Genomic DNA, 21,693 nt, shown 5'->3' with positions numbered 1-21,693 from the left:
TCCCAGCTACTTGGGAGACTGAGGCAGCAGAATTGCTTGACCCAGGAGGCAAAGGTTGCAGTGAGCCGAGATCGTGCCACTGCACTCCAGCCTGGGTGACAGAGTGAGACTCTGTCTCACAAAAAAAAAGAAAAAAGAAAAAAAGTCCATAACCTGGGAGAATGATACACAGAAGACGTAAGTTTTGAGGGGAAGAAAAGTGTTAGAAAGGTCCAAGGCAAGCATCAGCAGAATGTCACAGAAGGAGTAACAATGATTAACCGAGGACAACAAAATGGCCCCATGTCCATAGTTGGGTGGTGGGGACAGGGTAAAGAAATCAAAATGAGGCAACTATTGCTGAGAACTCAGCTTGTTTCACCTGCATTCCAAATAAGTGACAAGTTCACAAAAAACGTTGTCAAGGTTGGTAAACATTTCAGTTAGACCTGAGCAGAACGTCTAGTGAGATCTCATGCCAACTTATGGTTTGGGGTGGAAACCATACAAAATGTGGTGGTTTTATAGGGTTTGAACCTGAAAGCAAGCAAAATGTGGTGGTTTGGGCTGTGTTTTTCTTGGAGTTTTTTACATACTCAGGCATAAAAATTCACAGTCAAGCTTGGGAAGTCCAATCTGAAACAATAAAGTTTTCACACTATCCTTTCAGCAACCACAAGGAATAGGCTTCCAAAAGAAGTTGTAGACTATTGTTTGAATATCTTTTAACTATGGTTGATGGATGGACTAGTTAGGCCATGTTTATGTGACAAAAACTAATTTTGATATTTGGAAAGAGGAGAGAGGTTGTCTTTTCCTGGACCAACATTACCTACATAGGAAAAAGAAATCAAGAGTTTTTTTATGCATGCTCTCTGTGTTAATAATAAAACCAGTTAATGATCAGTTCCATTGGCAGAAATTTCTTGGTTAGCCTGCTGTGAGCAACTCCATAGCTTGAATCTAAAGTGAGAGTGGGCTGAGGAAAATATTTGTTTTGTCTTGTATGTCAGTTATTAAAACCACTTCAAATCCTTCATGGGAATATATGGGGTTAGCACTGTCTTGGATGTCAAGCAGTATAGGTTCTATAATGGCTTCAGAGTGCCTTGGTTGGGTGCAAGAAAACAGACTTGCATGACCCTCCCCACGTTCTTTTTATAACTTTCTGTGAGGTTCATTCTCTGAATCTGCAACCAAATCAAAATATTTACTCTGTTCTTTAGTTTGAAAACCTGAATATCCCTTCACCATTAATAGAAATTCTAATGTTCTCACAATGGTGTAAAATTTATTTTTTCTTTTGTAATTTTGTAGTGCTTAACTTAATTTTCAAGGGGGCTAGGGAAAAGGTTATAAACATTAATTATGGTTTACGTGAGCAGAACAGCAGGAATCATCATTATTATCACTTAACACATATATTTATTAAGTTATTCCAGGAAAACCTAGTTAATTTACACCTTGTGCCTTTGAAACATTTGATAACTCCAAGTTGGGGAATTGGCTTAACTTTCCCTTTGGTGGAAGAGAGTTTACAGATCTAATTAAATTGGCTTTGCAGGGGGTGATTAATCTCCTTAAGGAAATAGACTGCTTTCAAACACTTTAGTAACAACTGTTCCTAATGATTAATGAAATAAATACAAAGAATTCTGGCCTACTAATTAAAGCAGATCCAGTTACGAGTGTTGGCCACAGAATATTAATCCCTGGCTTATGTAAATATGTTATATATAATAGATTACAATATTTTATAATTCTGACATATAATAGTTTATACTGGTCTTCCCTCAAAGTAGCCTAAGACAGTGAGGGCTTCCTTGTATTTCTGTTCAACAGTTGTAGGCTTCCAAGATGCCAGTGAAATACATCTAAATAGCTTTTTGAAATGTTTATGATCCCTCCAATCCCTGTTAACTATAATATGTGATGACATAATTGGATTCATTGGAAGCCCACTTGGCTAGGACATTGTGGTAGTTGAAACCTATTAGCACTCAAGTAGATAATTCAAATCACTGTCCAACAAAGATGCATAAACCATATATTGAATAGTACAATAGAATGTCTAAGGATTGGACAGGTAACCCAACATGTTTATAAAAAATAGTTTGTCCTGAAAATGTCAAGAATTCATTATGGAGCCCACAATCAAACCTCTTCATAAAGGAAGTCAGAGGGTGATAGCTCAAGAGTACAGTGTTTCTTTTTTCTTTTCTTTCTTTCTTTTTTTTTTTTTTTTTTTGAGGTGGGGATCTTGCTCTGTCACCCAGGCTGGAGTGCACTGCAGTCTCAAACTTCTGAGCTCAAGAGAGCCTCTCAAGTAGCTAGGACTATAAATGCACACCTCTATGCTTGCTAATTCTTATTTTATATTATTTATTTATATATTTTTTTGTAGAGACAGGAGTTTTACTTTGTTGTCCAGGCTGGACTCAAACTCCTGGCTTCAAGCAACCCTCCTGCCTTAACCTCCCAAAGTTGAGCACTCATCTTGAGAAATACTAGCTAGAAAAAGCTAAAGACAGAAGAATCCATCCAGTTGCAATTTATTTATAAATGTAAACAAAACATAAAGAAAAATTGAATATATATTCTTTCAGTGTACATATATTATTTACTATCCATCAGGCTCAGTTGTGAGCTCTGAGAAATATAAATATTATGTTGTGCTTGCTACAATTTATAGTTTAAAAAAGGAGACAGATTAATAAAGCAACAATTACAATAAGGATCTAGAACTAGAAATACCATTTGACCCAGCAATCCCATTACTGGGTATATACCCAAAGGATTATAAATCATGCTGCTATAAAGACACATGAACACATATGTTTATTGTGGCACTATTCACAATAGCAAAGACTTGGAACCAACCCAAATGTCCATCAATGATAGACTGCATTAAGAAAATGTGGCACATATACACCATGAAATACTATGCAGTCATAAAAAAGGATGACTTCATGTCCTTTGTAGGGACATGGATGCAGCTGGAAACCATCATTCTCAGCAAACTATTGCAAGGACAAAAAACCAAACACCGTATGTTCTCACTCATAGGTGGGAATTGAACAATGAGAACACTTGGACACAGGAAGGGGAACATCACACACCCAGGCCTGTTGTGGGGTGGGGGGAGGGGGAGGGATAGCATTAGGAGATACACCTGATGTAAATGAGTTAATGGGTGCAGCACACCAACATGGTACATGTATACATTTGCAACAAACCTGTATGTTGTGCACATGTGCCCTAGAACTTAAAGTATAATACTAAAAAAAAAAAAAAAAAAAAAAAACTTGCAAAATGCTGTAAAAGAAATAAGCAGTGGATACTATGGAGGCATAAAAACAGGTACCTAATTCCAAGCATTGGAGATTTCCCCAGGGCTGATGTCACTTGAGTTGAGCTGGAGAGGTGAGAAGTCAGTCAGGTGGGCAATGAACCAGGGAGGGTTTTCCAGAATAAGGGGATAGTATTTGCATAAGTAGAAACTAAAAGGCCTTGTTAAACATTACATTAAAGCTAATGTTAAGCATTAACTAGTATTCTTTGAACATTTACTTTTCACAAAGCATCTTGGTAAGCATTTTACAGGCATTTGTCTCATTTAATTCTACCACTACCATTTAAACCAGTTCTATTATTATTCCAATTGTACTGAAAGAAACTGAGGTTTGGAGAAGTAAAATAACTTACTGAAGATTTTTCAGCAGTCTGACTCTAAAGTCCCCCGCCGCCACTAGACTCTAACTGCCTCCCCAGTGGTGCTTGTCCTCCACAGTGGTGCTTGTCTGTCCTCTGTAGGCAATGAAAAGCCACAAAAAACTTTTGGGTGAATCTCCTAAAAGCAAACATAACATTTTTTAAATGTGAAAATGATTCCTTTTTTCGGTCATTTAAAAAATCCTTTGGTTCAATACCTTGATTATGTCCTTGTTAAATTTGGTTTCTATCTTGTTTAGAAAAGGAATCATGACTTAAGAAGTCCCTATTGTGCATGTGAATCACAACCCCCATAATGAGGAGAGAAGTTAAAATGATGCTGTTTCCAATAAGCAGGGATGGGAAGTGTCATGTGTCACTCTGATATGCGATACAGAAACCAACATGGGTTGTCACACCATACATACAGGGTAGGATTTATCATTTATACCTACTCTCATAAAGGCAGGGTCAGATTTCTAAATCTAAGTACTTTAAATTCAGAATACTTCTCCAGCAATCTTTGCTTTTTAATTGATAGTCTTTAAAGGGCAAGATTTGCTTAGAACCATATTTAAGAGAGAAGAGTGGAACTATAGTGATCTAAAATGATCTAATTTTCTAGAAAATTACTACTTTCTCCAAGCTGTATAAACTTTAATTAAGAAGACAAGGAGGTCTATTCTCTCTCCTTACACACATATGAAATGCCAGGCTTTTGGGATACTGATAAAAGGAAGACAGTGGACTGAAAAGATTAAAATTTTTAACAAAACTCTAAATATAATTAAGATGGAATGTTTACTGCCATCTTTAAGGACCAAAATGTAACCAACATTTGTTGCTCCTGTGGAAAGAAAATATCTATCACTTCAAAATATGGGTAAAGTCAGCTTATAAAGTAATCTATAGAAAGAGATTAAGTCACAAGTAAGACAAATCAAAAATCAGCTCATATGAGCAAATACATTTTTCAGCTAAATATCACCAAAATAAGCATTCTGGGACACTTAATGCAATGCTTTGTGCATCTGTATCCAATAACATATTCTCAACATCTCCTAAAGGGATATTTTGGTTGCTTCCACTACATATTCTCTAGAACCTGACTTTAATGGTAGCAGATTTAGAAGAACAGATTAAAAAAAAATGAAGGCCACTAAAGTGAGAGCAGACATTGAATGTGAAAATAGCCTCCACAATTCACAGTACATAATCTATGGCCACAAAAGGTTTCTCTTTCCCCTACTTTCTATTCATGTGGTTCTCTTTCACCTGCTTCCTCTCCTTGCCCTCTTCCTCCCTAAACTTTCTTTTCCCACTTGAGTTCTCCCACCAAACCAGGTCAAAAATCACTTCAAAAGGACATATTTGAAGCAAAGCAGTTTAATGTATTTTGTCCTGCAAGTAAAAGCATTTGGATAGCCTTGGTGTCAGCATGATTTTGGCTGTCATCAAGACTGGCCCATTGAAGTTAAATGAAAATCAACTTCAATTGGAATAATTTGAAAGAGAATAGCATTTTTAACAAATTCAGATATCTTCACGTGCTCCTCCCAATCTACAAATTTTGAAGAAAGCTGGGTGGCAGCTACAGCTTCATAAGTAGCCTCCTGTGATATGTTGATGCTACCACAGCAAATTGGGAAATGAGGGGAAGGATGTGTGTTTAGCACAAATGCTTATGATTATGCACACATCACTTGTGTTGAGAATGTAGCTCGGCTATACTAACTATACTAACTGATTAACTATATTTATATATATGGGATGTGGGCTGAAAAGCACTATAAAATTTATCTGCATGTGTATATGCAAGCAGAGAGAAATGCTGTATTCTGTGTATAAATATCAGGTAGCATAAAATAAAATACCCCTGTAGTTGTTTGTTTATGGACACATTTGGATTGAGTGAGCATTATAACAATCATTTCTTTCAGAGCCACAAAAACATCACACTTTTTAGTTTTAATAAAGTCTAGTTTTTGGCAGTTCTTTTATCACACCTGTCATCTCCTAAGCTTTGCTTAGCCAAAGCACTCAGACTTGAATTTTTGAAATTGTCAATATAGGCCTTCTAATCTTTAAGTCTTAAATTATCTAAGCAGATTAACTACCATTATTCTATGCTTACAGGACTCCAGGGTAAAAGGCAGCAGAGAAAATACAACTTTTTTTTTAGGCAATTAAGTCCCTGTGGAGGTTGTGTTTGGGGCATGTATTTGGAATATGGTCCAATGTGTTTATGTAAATAACCAAATAGACATGGTGAGTACATTAACTCCAGTATCTAGATTTATAAGACAAAAAACAGCTCTAAGAAGCTTAATTGTCCCACTTTTAAATTACGAGTTATTCTTAGTTCATATTGACAATTCTCCAGTTTGCAAGCAATGAATGTCCTGAAGCCAAGGGAGATATCCTGAAGGAAAAAAAATAAATAAAAAGAAGAAACGAAAGCTCATTTTCACAGCAGCGCCTATCTCTGTGGTGACCCGATTTCTGCTATGATCTCCTTTCTGAGATCAAAGCAGGATTAATGTGATTCTTTACTGTTTGCATTGCACATCTCAAAGTTCTGGAGACTTAAGAAATAAGTAGAAATGCAGCCCTTGAACACAGGGGAAACTGAACTTGAGTAGGGTGGGTTAATAGCACGAGGGACAGCTAACAGTGAAAAGTTATTTGGGATTTGGAAGGCAATACAGAATTTAGAGTACTTTGTAAGTACTGTTGCTTTCTCTTTTCTCATTTTCTGGGGCAGACTTTCGGTTGGTTGATGAGGCCAGCACTGAATGCCATCTTATTAATAGTCTCCATAATGACCTTTTAGCTCATTTGGAATGTTTTGCAGCTGCTAGTATGCATGAAAAGGGAAGGGAACCCTGCTGCATGTTTTCACAAGAAAGCATTTTCACGTTGCTACAACCAGGCATTTATAAGCAGGATTTAAAAGAGGGGGAAATCTTTTAAAATATCAAAATGTTGAGCTTTTGTGTTTCCACTGCATGTTACATTCCTGGATACTGGAACCCCTAAAGGGTGAGTGTTTTTGCAGCCTTTCAGAATTGTTTGCTCTTTTGTTGAAGAAAAGGCAAGTCCCATATTCCTGGGATCTCTGAAGGTGAAAAGAAAATCGTTTTTATTTTTAATGCTTAGTATACACACTACTTGGGAAGGGAGAAGCTCCCCTCCTCCAAAAACGTGACTGTGATTTTACCTGCATTACCTAGAAGAGGGCGCGCCACAGTGTAGCCCAATTTGCAATTTTATTTGGACTCAGTACTCTATAGGAGAACAGGATCGCGGGGCGGGGGGTGAAGGTTTTCTCAGCCCGGAATGTGACCCCACGGTTTCCACTCTCGGCTTATAAAGTTCCACCCAAAGCTCAACTTTTCCACAACTCTGCAAGCCTAGCCACACAAAGACACCCATACAACAAGAAGTCCCAACACCTGCAGCCCATTCAACCAGCTGAGCCCTGCTTTTTCACAGGGTACGGAATTTCTCGGACAACTTCCTCGTGTTCCCTCTTCCAAGTTCTTTTAGGTTAGCACTCGCCCTGTCTTTTCTCTCACCATTTCCTCCCCCTTCCTCTCCTGCCCTGCCTGGAGGCCACACTCTAAACCTGTCCTCGGTACTCCTGGCCAAAGCCCAAGAGGTGACCTGAGATGAAGGTAGTGCAGGGTAGACCAGGGAGAGAGGTCTCTACACTACCTCACGCCAGGGTACCGGGGGTCCTTGCTGCGTAACCCCTGCCTTGGCACCCAAGGAGGTTCCACCTACTTTTTCCTAACATCCCTTATACCAGTCCCGCGTGGAGTCGGAGGATACGGGGAGCCTGGAGTCAGGCTCTTTCTAGGGAGTTGGGAAGGGGGTCCCACGTGCTGGAGCACCTGCAGCAGCAACCCAGCACCTACACCTTCGCCTCTGCGGTCCTGGCGGCACCGGACTCCCACTCCCACCCCAAGTTCCTACCTGAAGGGGAAATTCACCGGAAGAACCTTGTGAATTGCCTCAACTGGAGAAGGAGTTGGATGGTGAAGCTTCTGGTCCAGAACACAATTCCCAGGGCCAAGAATAAAGAAGACAGAATCTCAGTACCTACATACTCTGTGCTCTCCTCCTAACTGTTTTCACCATAACAAACAAGCAAATTGGACTTTCTTGGACCATTTCCTTGCATTATTTAGCTTCATCTGACGGTGGCAACTGTTTTCTCATTATTATGCTGAATTTCTTAACAAGGAAATTTTCAGCTGAACTACGATTGTTCGGAATCCATAATGAGGATTGTTCGGAATCTGTAACTAGGAATTGTGGCTTCCTGGAAGAAGTCGCCTGAACATTCTATTGGAAAAGTTCGGAACATCAATAACAACTCACCCTCTGCCTTTCTCTTTCTAATTTTATACTATTATTGTCTGTGCAGCCCTGGTGTGCCCAGCGGTGTCCTATCACGGGGAAGCAGTCAGGTAGTTAAAATCATAGTAGTGAAGGACCCATGCTTTATTTAAAAAATAAAGTTTTAAAATGTCGGATTTTTTTTAAAGCTTAAACTACTATCTGAAATCGCGAATACAAATAGTCCTTGCATCTTAAAGGCCTTTATATCATTGAAAATTTCCTAACAGCCTGTATAACTTTGAAACAAAACGTTAGTGTTATAATTCAATAAGTTATTTAATTATTAAAACACAGTGAGGGCCCCATAAGTTTTATAGCTTCTGTCAAGACATTGATAATGTGTGTGTATATATGAGTGTGTGTGTGTGTATGTATATGTAGATGTGTGTGTGTGTGTTTGTGTCAAGGGAGAAGCAAACCCAGATTTTAGGGTTGGATCTTTATTAATATGTAATATCTATGAGGTTTCCAAGTGCAGAAATCAACTCACCAGTTCTGTACAGGATACTGTATGGAGATCAAATCTGAGATTTCTAAAGTTAAGAATTCAGGTCTTTGAAATGGATTAAATTATATATACCTGAGCTTATTTTAAAAAGAAAGAGAAGGAGGGAGAGAGTGAGACAGGGAGAGAAAAGAGAGACAGAGAGACAGACAGAATATACTTATATATATATATAGAGAGAGAGAGAGTATGTGTGTGTTATAGGTTGTATTTTTTCAGATCTCATTTTTAAATGTCCTGTTTTGGATGTGATCCCTTGAGTTCAATACATGATCTTTTTCAACTTGCAAAGAATCTAAGTTTTAAGGAAGGGAAGCACAGGCTTCAGCCTCTATTTCATATTTTTAGAGTCACAGCATACCAACTCTTTTGTATTTCCTAACTTAGAAACAAAACGTAAATTTGGAAAATTAACTTAAAAGAGACACATAATAGAGGATAATTTTTATCTATATCTATCTGTATATCTGTATATCTTAATAGAGATGATTTTTTAATTAGTTAAGATGTACAGGGTAATTAAATTATATAGTATCCTGAAATACATAACATGGAAGGAGGGCCTTAAAAATTATCCTGTCTAGCAATACTTGTATATACACAACTAGTAAGAAGTCCATAACTATCAATAGCCAGCAGTGCTTGCAAATTATATTGAATTGAAACGCTACTGAAAGAGTTTATCTTTCATTGTAGTTTGGAATTGTGTGAAGGTATGTTATGTACATGATCTATGTATATATAATTCTTATACTTTATATATATTTAGACATGCACTTCTTTTTAAATGTTTATGTGGTTAGTCACTTTAAGAGCATCAAAATAAATTGTGCGTTGGCTTACACTATCTCCCAGATATTCACAAACACTGATGAACAAAAATCTTTATATCGGAAATGAAGAGCTACCCATTTAAAGAAAAAGAATGGAAAGGGGAACTCGATTTATTCTCATTTGTTTATCGCTAGATTCCCCCCCACTCCCCCGCAAATTCATTTGAATAGCTTTCAAGCCGGAAAATGGAAATGTGGCTCCTGCCCTCTATTTCAGCGGCGGCAGCAGCGTCCTGGCAACAGCGCAATTTTCTATCATCAAGGATAAATGGCATCGAACAGAACATTCTGATAAAAAAAAAAAAAAGAAAGAAAAAGAAAGAAAGAAAGAAAAAAAGCTTCAGCCCAAGGAGCCCATGATTGCTGGCCTTCCTGTCTGTCATCCCTTTACAAAATCCTCTCCGCAAACCTGAGCGGCATGCTGTCAGAGCTAATAACGTCTTCTGAAGGGGCTGGGGGGCGGGGGGAGCACAGTCTTCCCTGCACAATGTTCCCATTTATTAAATCGAGTGCTTATTTTAAAATTGCAAATATCTTTGTTTGGTTCACTGAAAATTAAAACCAAGATGTAGGAAGTTACATGATGCGACAATTATTCGTGTCATATCAGAGAATCAAACCCCTATCTCTCCCTTCTCCTGGTTAAGGTTGGATGAGGGGGAAGGGGGAGTTTGGGGGTATCCGGGACAGGAGATTTCTGGTGGAAAAATACAAATCGGTTCGCCCTGCAGGTAAGCTGAGAGTAACTGAAAGCCGGAGCAGCGATGCCTGTTTCTACCAGGAAGAAAGAGCTAACTGCGATTCCAGAAGCGCGTGTGGGCGCGGTCCTCGCCGCGATGCCGAGCGCGGGTCAGGCTCAACTGCAAACCTTGCCACCGAGCTTTCCCGCCGGGGACTTCGAACGTAAGGGTGCCTATTTCTCGCCTACTGAAATCTCTTTCCAGAAAAGGACATTCTCCTGCTCTGAGGAGATGGATCCCTGAGGTCCCTATGCCCGCACAGGGGGTCCTGGAGGAGTTGAGAGGACACTCCTGGAGCCCTTCCCTGCTTAGTACGCTTCTTCCCGAGGTGGGGGCTGAGAATCGAAGAGCAGCGCCCCCTACACTGGGATTGGGGGTAGTCGAGGGGCTACAGATGCCCGCATTGGGCTTCTTAGCGGCCTAAGCTGATGCCTGGAGATGGGGGGGATTGGGTTTGGCCGACGACTAGCTCTAGTGCCCGTCGAGTTCCTGGGACACCCAAGTTCAGCACTTCGGCATGAAACCGAAACGGCCAGGGAGGGGCGGGGCGGGCCGAGGTCCAGGGAGCGGCGGTGCTGAAGCCCTCTTCCCACCCAGGATCGATCAATCGGTAGGGAAGTTTTTAACTCTGGGAGGGAGAGATGAGGAAGGGGACCTAAAACGAGGGGAAAATTCGGATTTAATATCCTTTATGGGAGGTCAAAAGAAAAAAAAAATGATGGCGAGGAAGGCAGAGGGCCCTAAATGGACCCTAAGATGAAGTAGGGTCGGGGACTGGCAGGCGGGGCTGGGGGAGACGGGTAAGCAGCTTGCTTTGGTGAGGAGCTCCCGCGCCGAGAACGGTGGGAGGAGGGAATGATGGGGAAACCTTTGTTTAATGAGGAAACCTAATTATTGCGCATCTGGAAGTCTTAGTCCCTACTACCAGACGAAGGCGGGTACCTGAGGGATGCAGTGCGCATGCCCGGGCCGTCGGATTTGCTTGATAAGGCGCGCACGTGAGCTAACTCCGGCGCAGCCCAGACTCTGCCGCTGCCGCCAATGGAATTTCGCTCCTACTGAGCCTCCAGGTCACATTGACATCTCGGTTTCCCCACAATAGGCCTTTAAAACCCACTTTAAAAATAAAAAAGAGTGTTTTAGTATTGATTCTTGCCTAGGCACTGAAGATTTCTGTAGGAAATTGACACGGTTTAGAACTACAAATACATTACTACAAGCAAGGGTTAAAGTATTCCGAATTTAAGAAAAAGTTAGAAGGCAGGAGAGAGGGGGCTGTTTAAAGAGCCCTGGCAGGAAGTCAAGGAATCCTGGGTCTGCTGCCTTCGGAGCCCTGAGGCTTGGGCCAAAGCTGAAGCTCTCTGAGCCTTATCTGTCACATGAAAATCACACCTACTTCATTAACCAAATGTGCCTCAAAAGCAGAAACATTACCTGTGCAGGCCTGGCTTGAGAAAACAACCCATACTGAGAAAGCAACCCAAAGCTGCTCTTTCTCCACCTCATCCCCAGTCACACGTGCTGGCCAGGGAGATGGAAACTAGAACACCTGTGTTCCATCCCTCTCCCTTTCCCAGACACCAAAGTGTCTTTGGGGTGAGAGCCATGTGTTAGCTCCCTCCTCTGTGAAATGCTGCTAATTTTAGAAAGATAGAAAAGAGAAAGGTAGAGAAGTGGCATGAATCACCACCATGGCTAAGCCTCTTGTCTCCACCCATGCTCTGAGGCTGGAAAGATGAGATTGATTCTCTGGTGCTACAGAAAGGGTGGGCCAGCTGGGAACTATTACCCATTCTGCCCCTTCTGCACACCAAGGTTGCTCCCTGTCCTTGCTGCAACACCATTCTGACCATTACCAACCAACCACCTTATATTCTTCTCACTATATATTCCTGCCAGAATTGCTGACTACACATGGACCTCCAGCATCCCTAAGAGGGCTCATACTCTGTGACAAGAAAACCATTTGTTCTTACTGAAATAAAACATGTGGGGATTGTCATTTGCAGTTCCTATCCCCTTTTGTGTAATTCACAAGTCTCTGATGTAGGATTAGGCTTCGAATACATTTGGTCAAGTACATACATTTTGGTACTCAGCTTAAACAATGTCATGCTTAAAAGCACCTCAGCAATGCCTCTGTTTGTCTCTAGGTCTTTGTCACCCTCCAGGCCTATGATTATAACATGGCTTTTTGTTTCTTTTTTGAGAATGTGAACCAGAGCCCCACCCCAGTCCTCTAAAATGCAAGACACTAAAAAGTGACCTCAAGGCATTACCTGTTCATCTAAAATCAATATTATTTGACCAATGAGCATTAACATCACGTATCATGTAAGCATATATCTTCCAATAGCCATGTCTATTTTCAAAGAAGGAGATACCTACCGAACCTTCAGAAAAGCCAGCTGGTAGTTTCTGTATAGAATGACAAACTTCCTCACAATAGTGTTTTGGGATTGTCTTTGAAAAAGGTAAACTTTCTCTAAACTGGCCCAATAAAATCAAAAGAGTGTTGGCTTCAATCTTATAAGGCTGCAAAATGAGATAGCCATGTTATCTAAAATAGTTCTTGAACACTTTGGATTTTAGAACACTTTTTCTTAGATTTCTCTTTGTGCTTTAAGGAATAGGATAATAATGGTATGTTTGAAAGGAAATATAGACCATAATAAAGGTCCATTAGCCAATCAATAATTGTCACAGTCCTCAATTAAAGCAAAATTATCTTTCCTTGTTCTAAAAGTGGCTGGAATAAATGAAGAAATTTTTCTTCTTGAGCATTTTAGGCAAAATTGAATGAACATAAGTCTCAAATTCATGTCGTGGTCTCTTTCTAAGGAGGCTTTCAGATCATCCATAAGGCTAACTTTGATGACAACTCACTGTCATCTCTGAAGAAGAAAAGATTAGCAGGCTGGGGGTTCTAGAGAGGGACACTGCAGTGTGGGCTCTGGACAGTGACCAGGAACCCATCATTGGCCACAACTTCAGGCTCTGGAGCTGCTGTTCGAAGGCACCTTCAGCTCCCACCTAGACTGCCCTGCAAAGTCTCTTTGTCACACATTTGTGCTGACCTCCCATTGGCTCCTTCTCATTCTCCACTGTCATGGCTGGCCGTTAGCACCCTATGCTAGCAAGGCTAGTTGATTAAAAAACTATATATATATATATTCACACACTGACCTGGGAGCATTTCCTTCCCACGTAGCAAGCCCCTCTGATTTAAGATTGGTCAAATTAATAGGAAACAGCAAAGGAGGTTAAAGAGGGAAATTATTAAGGACAATGACTGCAGACACGCAGTCTACTGTGCAGAGGCTGCCTTTTCCTGAGGATTCAGAGCTGTGCCCACAAATCAGATGGGCAGAACAATCCCCCACCCCACCCCCCCATGTTTGGGGTCATTAGGATTGAAGGTAGCTTCGGGGGGATTCCCTTTCCTCTAGCATGGGTCAGCCAGGAGGCAAGACGGAGACTAGGAGGCTGAGGACCCTCAGACAGTCCCACTGAGCCTCCAGGAGGTATCTTTTCCATCTGCCCCTACCTGCTCCCCTGTTCCCCCAGTGAGTCCTGCGTGCCTAGCCCCCACACCCCCGCCCCGCGGGAGTTATTTTAAGGACACTAAAGGTGCTCCAGGAAGCTTTTCTTTCTTTCTTTCTCTCTCTCTCTCTCTTTTTCTCTCTTCCTCTCCCACTCTCTCCCTCTCTCTCGACCTGGGAGCTAACTCAAGCCTGTGCACCGGAGGGCAGCTGACAGCTGAGCGTGGCAGGGGCGGGGTTGGGGGTGGGGAAGTGGCGGTTGTTCCAAGAGCAGGATTCTGGAGTCCACCGGCGCTTGGGCAGGTAGCAAGCAGACCTAGCTGCACGTTGCCCCGGCTGGCGTTTTCAAACAACTTGAATTACAGGCTACATCTTGAATACGAATTAGCCTTCCGCACTGGTGTGACTTCGCTTTGAAACTCAACTTGTCAAGTACGGTTTTAATTAAACATCTTCCGGCCTCGAAAGATTACATGTTTTGTAAAATATATTCTAGCATGAAATTTACTTCCACGATCTGAAATTAGGTTTTTTTGTAAATGTTTTCATAAAAAAGAAACAGGAGGTGTGTGTGTGTGTGTGTGTGTGTGTGTGTGTGAGAGAGAGAGAGAGAGAGAGAAAGGGGGGAGTGAAGTAGTTTATATTCACTGCCTTCCTTTAAAACGTCCTACTAGCCGGCCCTGGAGCCTGACAGGTCCCAGGTCCCAGGTCTCAGCCAGCCCTGGCCGGGGCAGGGCCAACACCTCGCGTCCAGGTCAAGCAAGTAACTCAAACCTGCCCTGGCAAGCGCGGCCCACGCTGCTTTTGCAGTTGGGGACAATTGAGTGGACACACAAATTAATCCCGCACTGATTTGTTTCGGATCCATCTGCAGGACGCTTGATGCCTCCCCCTTGGCTGCTGCAGCAGACACCTGCCTCCCTCCCCATCCCAGACTGCTCTGCTTGTCCCATGAAAGCAGAGAAAAGAAACGGTAGGGTGCAGAACGGACCTCAGTAGTATTCAAGACAACACTTCACCGTGAAACGTAAAGTTCTCCTTTAAGAATTCCTGCCTAATATTGAGAACAACAGCAATGTCAATTGATAGCCGTTCTAACAGTCCGAACTGCTCCAAACCAATCTAAAAGCTTGCCTTGATGGAGAAGTGGCCTCTGGGGCCTCTCTATCACCTGTCTGGGGGCCTCTATTTCCCAAGTAGCCCTCAAAGAAAAAAGACCCTATGCTCCTGCGTAGGGGTAGGAAAAGTGCCTGCCAGGATGGGTCTTTCTATTCAATACAGAATTAAGAGTTGGGTCCCTGTGGAATTCTCTTCCTAACTAATCTCTGAGGAACCAGCCAATTCTGACGGGATTTGCTGGATTCGAGTAAAACTTGGCGCACATGGGGTGGGGTGTGATGGGGAGCAGGAGGGAGGGGGGCGCATCTCCTTTCTTCCAGATAATTGGGATCCAGCAAAGAAGGAGGGGTGGAGCGGTAGGGAGAGTTATTTACCGTCCTCGACTGAAATAGGCAAAACCAATAACGTACCTCGCTTTTCGCCCTGTTTACTCCATCCCCATTCAGTGATTGGCAAAGCAGGCCCTGAAGGCAAAGGCAATAATTGCTCCGCGCTCTCCTTACTAGGGAAATGTGTAGGCATTTGAAGTGTACTAAAAATAAACGAAGGAGCGAGAAAATGAAAAGGGGACAGAGTGACAATTTGCGGCAATTAAAGCGTCTGCGCGCTGTTGCCGGAGGAACAGGAACCCACAGCGGTTTTTGTTTTCCTAGGCTTGATGATGTGACTAACTCGTTAGAGAATTTGCGTCCCAGGTTGTGTGTGTGTGCGCGTGCCCCTGTGCATTCAGCAACCCAGGAGCCCACAGAAATGGCCGGATCCGTGGGGGAAGATGGAGCCTAGAACCCTAAAAAGCCCTTTGGCCTCGAGAAAGACCCCGGTCAGCTCTCTATCCTAACCACTAAGCCCCTCTCAAGTGAGAGCCTCTCAGCACTCAGTTGCCACGTCTCGCAGGAACTTTGGAGCAAGTTTTCAGCTCCAAGGTGTCTAGCCTTTAAAAAGAAAACCTTAATAATACTAGCTTTTATGTCACGACCACGCAAAACGCAAAGGATGTGGAGTGCGGAGGGGAGGGAAAAAAAGGGGCGGCCAGCCGAATCAAAGCTTGGGAGACATTTTGACAGTGCGCTTGAAATAATGCTCTTAATTTTTGGAAGGTTTGCAAGGGGGTGGGGGGTACATGGGAGAACCACAACTTTCTCCTGTCTGTCACTCAAGCGGCCAGAGAGGGCTCCAACCTCCGCTCCTGCGGCAACACACAGTGGGAAATTGCTTCAAGATACGGTAGGGCTCTATTCTTTCTCTACCCCTCCCCGCCTTTCCCGAGCAGTGAACTTCACAGAGAGGGTAGTAAAGGAGGGTAATCCTAGGTGTCAAAAATCTGTGCATAGCCTGAGCTCAGAAGAGTTCACCCCAGGCCCCAGACCCAGCCTAGCGGCCAAACTGGCACCCCTTGCTGCTCAGCCCCTGCATCCCCATATCCACCTCCCCAGTCAGGGATGGTGAGGTTTGGGGGAGGGGAGTGACACTACCATGCATCCACCACCTAAGTCCAGCCCAGGCTGCCTTCAATGAAAGCTGGCAAATCCAGCGAGTCTCGCAGAAATTTTCTTCAACCCTAATTCAATTTTAAAGCGGATTTTTACTATTAAAAACGCTGCCGAGTAACACATTGAATTAATCTGACTGTACGGTTTTAATTACAGTGAGGGTTTCTCTACAAATCTGTACAAGACAGTGGCTGGCTCTCGGAGAATCTCTGCCTCCTGAATTCCATTATCGGGCCCCTGGTTCCCCGCAGACGGCAGCGCGTGGGAGCCAGCTGCGGTGCCAGCGTTCAGTCGCCCTCTGCGTCTGCTGGGCCTCCTGGCTCCTGTCCCTCCTCCCTTCCTTCATCTCAGCTCCATGGAGAGCCCAGGACTCCTGCCTGTCTCTGAGACTGCTGAACTGATATCCTGAAAGGCTACCCTTGCTTTTTAAACTCTCGGGCCCCAGACTTTTGAGCCCCCTGAGCATCGTTCTTAAAGTGGTTCATTTTGTCTGGGGAGGGTGACCTCTTGTGTAATTTTTTTTTTAGGGTTCTCCTGCTTCGACTTAGCAGCTGTTAGAGTGGGCAGCGTGATGCCCAGGCTGTTTAAGGGGAAAGTAGGTTAGGAAATGGGGAGGAGAAAAGGAGAAAGGTGTAGAAGACTAGTGGATGAAGAGCTTGGTTTGGGGGGTCTAGGTCCCCCACCTCCAGTCCTACCTCCACCCCCATTTCCACCTCCTGACCCTAGAGGAAATATATATGGTGTAGATCTGCAGGTAACAGGACTGCTTTTATCAGCTCTCGTTTTGTGCATTTGTTGTGCAATTAGCATTGTGGGGCAATGGTACCTAGCAAACAGGACCAGGAAGAAAACTTAAACACAAAAGGAAGCCGACTCATACTCATACTCTTTTGTCCACTCTCTTATATTCTTTCTCTAACTCTCTATGTCCCCTGCTTTTGTCCCATTCTCTCCTTCCCTCCTCACAAAGTATGTGCGAGTAAAGAGCAAATCCAAATATGAACCAGCAAAATGGACACAACCTCTCAATGTGTAAAGAACTGAAGGCTTTGAGCTCTGTGAGGGAAGGGCCCCACTCAACAGAGTGAAAGGGATGAGGAGCGTTTGTGTTCTCTGCACAAAATTTGTAAAACCTACCAGAAAAAAAAAAAATTATTATTATTATTCCATTCCCAGGGTAGTGGGAAGGGGACTTTCTTTCTCCTAGTTGTGTGTGTGTGTGTGTGTGTTTTCAAGGGGTCTCTTTTCTGAACCAAAAAAAAAAGAGAAGAGAGAGAAAGAGAGAGTGAATGAACAGGCACAGTTGGGAGAATGGGATGTGAAAAAACAAAAACAAACAACCTTAGCTTCTTCTAAGGTCATTCAAATCTGTTGCCCTCTAAAAAAGTTTTTCTAAAAGACTAATAAATTACCTTTCCATTTATTGGGATGGTCCCAAATAAAGGATATAAGGAGTATTTATGAACAGGTATGAGTATAAAAGTCACCAGTTCATATATATCCCAAGAGTAGTCAGATACAAAACAAACTCACCCTCTCTCTTTCTCATGAAAAATGGTTTTCATTTATTTTTCTGTTATAGCAAAAGAACTGACATGATAGCAAGGGGATGTTTTCATCCCAGATTTTCCTGAAGAGTTGTCCCAAGCGGGGCTCTCCTTTAATATTAGGCATTTTCTGTGACCTTGTTATTGTTACTGCTGATGAAGGGATGAAGGAATTAAACAGAAGATGCTTGGAGGCATTTAGGAAGACAGCTATATTAACTCCTTATTATGCCTAAAAATAGTCTACTGTTTCCTGTTGATACTTGTTCCCTACCACTATAGGGCTGTATTTATCCTCCAATGGTCAGGGGTCCCTGCTTTCCAAAGACTGGCTTGCTTAAAGCTGACTTCTAACACCCCTTCCCTTCTCTCTTTGCCCTGATATATTTCCCATCAGGGCGAATATGGAGAGCTCAACCTTAGCATAGCCTACAGATTGAAAAGACAGACATCAGCATTTACCTTGTTTTATTCTAAGTGTTTAAACACTGTTGAGCCCTTTTTTTCCTGGGCTTAGAGAAAGAGGAACGTTTTTGCATTAAGAGTGGGGTCCTATGCTTGTTAAAAGAGAAAAAAAGAGAGGATTTGAGGGGAGAGAGCAGACAAGCAGGCCAACTTCTGTATACAATCCTAAAATTAGAGAAGGTAGAAACATGTGCTATTTTTCTCCTGAATTAATTCTGGGCCCAGCGCATCAGCTCCCTCTATTAAGAAAGCCTTGAGTGCTCACACACTTGGGAATGGAGTCATGGAGAAGGCAAATGATATTTAGTTTGAGGAGCTGGTTAGCTTTGTTTTCATAACTCCACTGGACTCCAGGTTTGAAAATGCCTGCAGCAGGAGCCTGTAGGTTGGGACATGCATAGTTAACATTCTCCAAATTGGACAGTCTTGAAAAACTCTGTGAACCCCCCTGGGGGAGCCAGTGTCATGTCAGAGTTTCCTAGCTGCCTATTCTTGGGACCCAGGACTAGAGAGATGAGGAAAATGTTATCCCCAAACTTAAGTAAGACTCTTTCTAAACATGGGGTAAATTGAGGCCACTTTTTAACTGGATTTGGGGGAGTCTAAGAGAGAAGGGTGTTAATATGGACAACACAGCTTATCACCACAGACAAGAACACCAAATTCAGTGTTTCCTTGTGTAGACTGATACTTTTGGCAACTCCTGAAGATGCCATCACTGGCAAGAGGCAGCTCCCATGTGCCCCAGGCTTTCACTGCTGTGTGTGTGTTGGGGGAGGGGAGAAAGTTGTGCGGGTTTCCAGGATATCAGGCACCCTTTCCTTACATACATACACAGAGTTTTACAGTATATTGAATGAGGAAAAGACTAGTAAGTTTTTTTTCCATCAATGTCTCCCTTTGAGAAGGGGCTATGTAAATCAATACCGAGTTATTTCTTTGAATTCAAAGGCCATTTATCCAGGTCTAATTTCTTTAGAATTAAAGTGATAACTGAGCCCAACTTAGCAACCAAACCCATGCAGGTCCTGCCTGGTGTGAATGTACTTCTACAGTCCATGAGGCTGCAAAACCACTTCGGGCACCCCCAAGCATTTCCAGGTCTACATGCGTGAGCAAACACCGGTGCAGACCAGGAACAGCAGGAGATTCTTTGACCCAAGAGCCCATTCCTCCTACAGTGGCCTCCGGCGGACCCGGGAGGTCTTGCGTTGGCAATACACAAGTATTTCTCTCTAAATAACATTGACACTCGCAATACAAATTCCAACATCTCAACACCTTAAAAAGCAAAAAGCAGCTTAGGCCTCAAATCCTGCCTAGTGAATATAACCCTCACCTACTACATGCCCTGAAAGAGCCTTGGGCCTCCTACCCCAGATAGCAGGGTTTACTTTTATTTTGAATGATAAAGACTTCGAGGGCCTTGCCCGCCCTCCTCCTCCCACCCGCAAGGGTTGGCCCGCGTTCCCCTGCGGGCGAGACAAAGAAGCAGGAGCCAGGACCCGGCTGGCGCCTAACCCGGCGCCGGGGCCTGGAGCCCCTGAGGTGTGCGCCTTCCTGCAAGGCCCCAAAGATCCCGAGTTTTTGCCCCTTCCTGAAGGGCTGGAGGTGCGGGCTGGACTAGTGCAAACGAGAGTGACTCCAACTGCCTTACTTCAGCTCATTACCGTCACCCATGAAACCAGAATGAAGGACTGGGAAGCCAATCTGCCGCGTTCAATTGGAGAGAAATGACTGTCGGAAGAAGCCCTGCGGTAAATAGCCTCTGAGCCGCGAACTCCATGCGCCGTGGCCGGTGGCAGAGGCCACACCTGGCAGCCACTCGTGGTGCGCCACCTTGGCATGTTGTGTGTGGGTCACACTATCTGTTTTCCATTCTCCAATTTTCCATTCTTGATACTGGCAGGAAAGTCTGATAGTCAGGCCTGAAGTTTAGATGCCATCCCGCAAGCGCAGAGATATCACACCAAGTGGGGCCCCTGGCTCGCTCTTCCCACTTCCCAGCCCCTGACTGTCTCTGAGCCCTGGGTCAGCCCTGGGCTCAGCCTGGGTCGCCTAGCAGGTTTCAGCAGGACCTTTACCATGCGCCACAACCACCACCTCAGTGCAGCTGCTTCACTGGAACAGAGTGCAGGGATTTTAGCCACTAACTAATAGGGGAAGGTTGAGAGCCCTGAAGCTACAACCCGGACAATCCCAGCCTGCCCGGCTTCCTCAGCTATCAAAGAAACGAGAAAAAAAAATCCCGTTGCAAATAGAGGCTGCTGCGCTCTGGATACGGTGCTCAAGTGCAGGGACCTTCCGAGGCCCTGCCACGACATACTCTGCTTGGGGTGCAGCCAGTGTTGCAGGAAGCTGGCAAGGAAAGCGGTGCACCTGCGAGCATAAAGCGAAAAACATAGACAAGCACGGGGTGGGGGCGTAGGGGGTGAAACGCCTTCACAGTGTTAACAACAAGCTGCAGGGTGTAAAGCAATAAAACTGCCACGTCTACCTGCTGGTATTGAGGACATTACAAACAGTCTCTGCACGCAGCCCGGGTGTATCGAGAGCGCACTAGGATTGGGAGTGGGAAGGAGGGGTGGGAAATCTTCTCTTTTCCTGACCTTTCCTTCTGTCCCCAATCCCCCACATTTCCCCCTTACTTAGCCCACCTTTCTTTTTCCATGGAGCTTTTTTGTTGTTGTTTTAATTCATTGCCAATTTGTAAACGTGTAGATCGGGTTACTGGTTCGCATGTTAAAGTGCACCTCTTGTTAAAAGGTGGGGAACAAGGCACGCCACTTAAAAATGAATTCAGAGTTACTGAACCGGCTCCCCAGACTCAAGAACTTAAGCGCAGGGGGCTGGAAAAAGGAGGGGGAGAGGAGCGCAAATGCCGCTAACCTGGAAACTCGGAGGAAACTTGCGGGCAGCGCGGGCAGCGGGCAGCGGGCAGCGAGCTTCAGGTCTTCTGATACATTGAAGGAAAGAAAGAAAGAAAGAAAGAAAGAAAAAGAAAAATGCAAACTGGCCTGGAGATAGCTAGACACCCAGGGCTGGGAACTGGGAAAATCGATTAGCATAAGCCGCTGCCGGAGGGCTTCGCACAATGTAAAAATAAAGTCCAAGCTGCTCCGTCTGCAGCCACCCTTTTCTGGAGTTAAGGGGCAAGCGGCACCTTTTCTCTATTTCTCAGTTTTCTTCGGTCCTGTAACTTATGGAGTCCAGGAGAAGTAGGATATAAAGAAGTCCCCAGTACTTTTCCCAAAGGGAGACACAGTCTCGTTCCCGCAACCTCGAGACACGACACGGCAGCACAGGGTTGTTAGTACGTTTCTCGGTGTGGCCAAAGGCTCGCGGCTTAGGTCTC

The 21,693-nt window shown here is 43.7% G+C and overlaps 1 long non-coding RNA gene across 1 annotated transcript in view; it reads right to left on the bottom strand.

The window, feature by feature from the left end:
- Positions 1-21,693, bottom strand: part of LOC105512765 — a 46,665-nt gene that overhangs the window by 16,769 nt on the left and 8,203 nt on the right. The gene's annotated exons all lie outside the window — the stretch shown is intronic.

The sequence above is a fragment of the Colobus angolensis genome, unplaced genomic scaffold, assembly GCF_000951035.1.
Source record: "Colobus angolensis palliatus isolate OR3802 unplaced genomic scaffold, Cang.pa_1.0 Scaffold104, whole genome shotgun sequence".
NCBI lineage: Eukaryota > Metazoa > Chordata > Mammalia > Primates > Cercopithecidae > Colobus > Colobus angolensis.
This window is presented reverse-complemented; position numbering and strand designations above follow the sequence as displayed.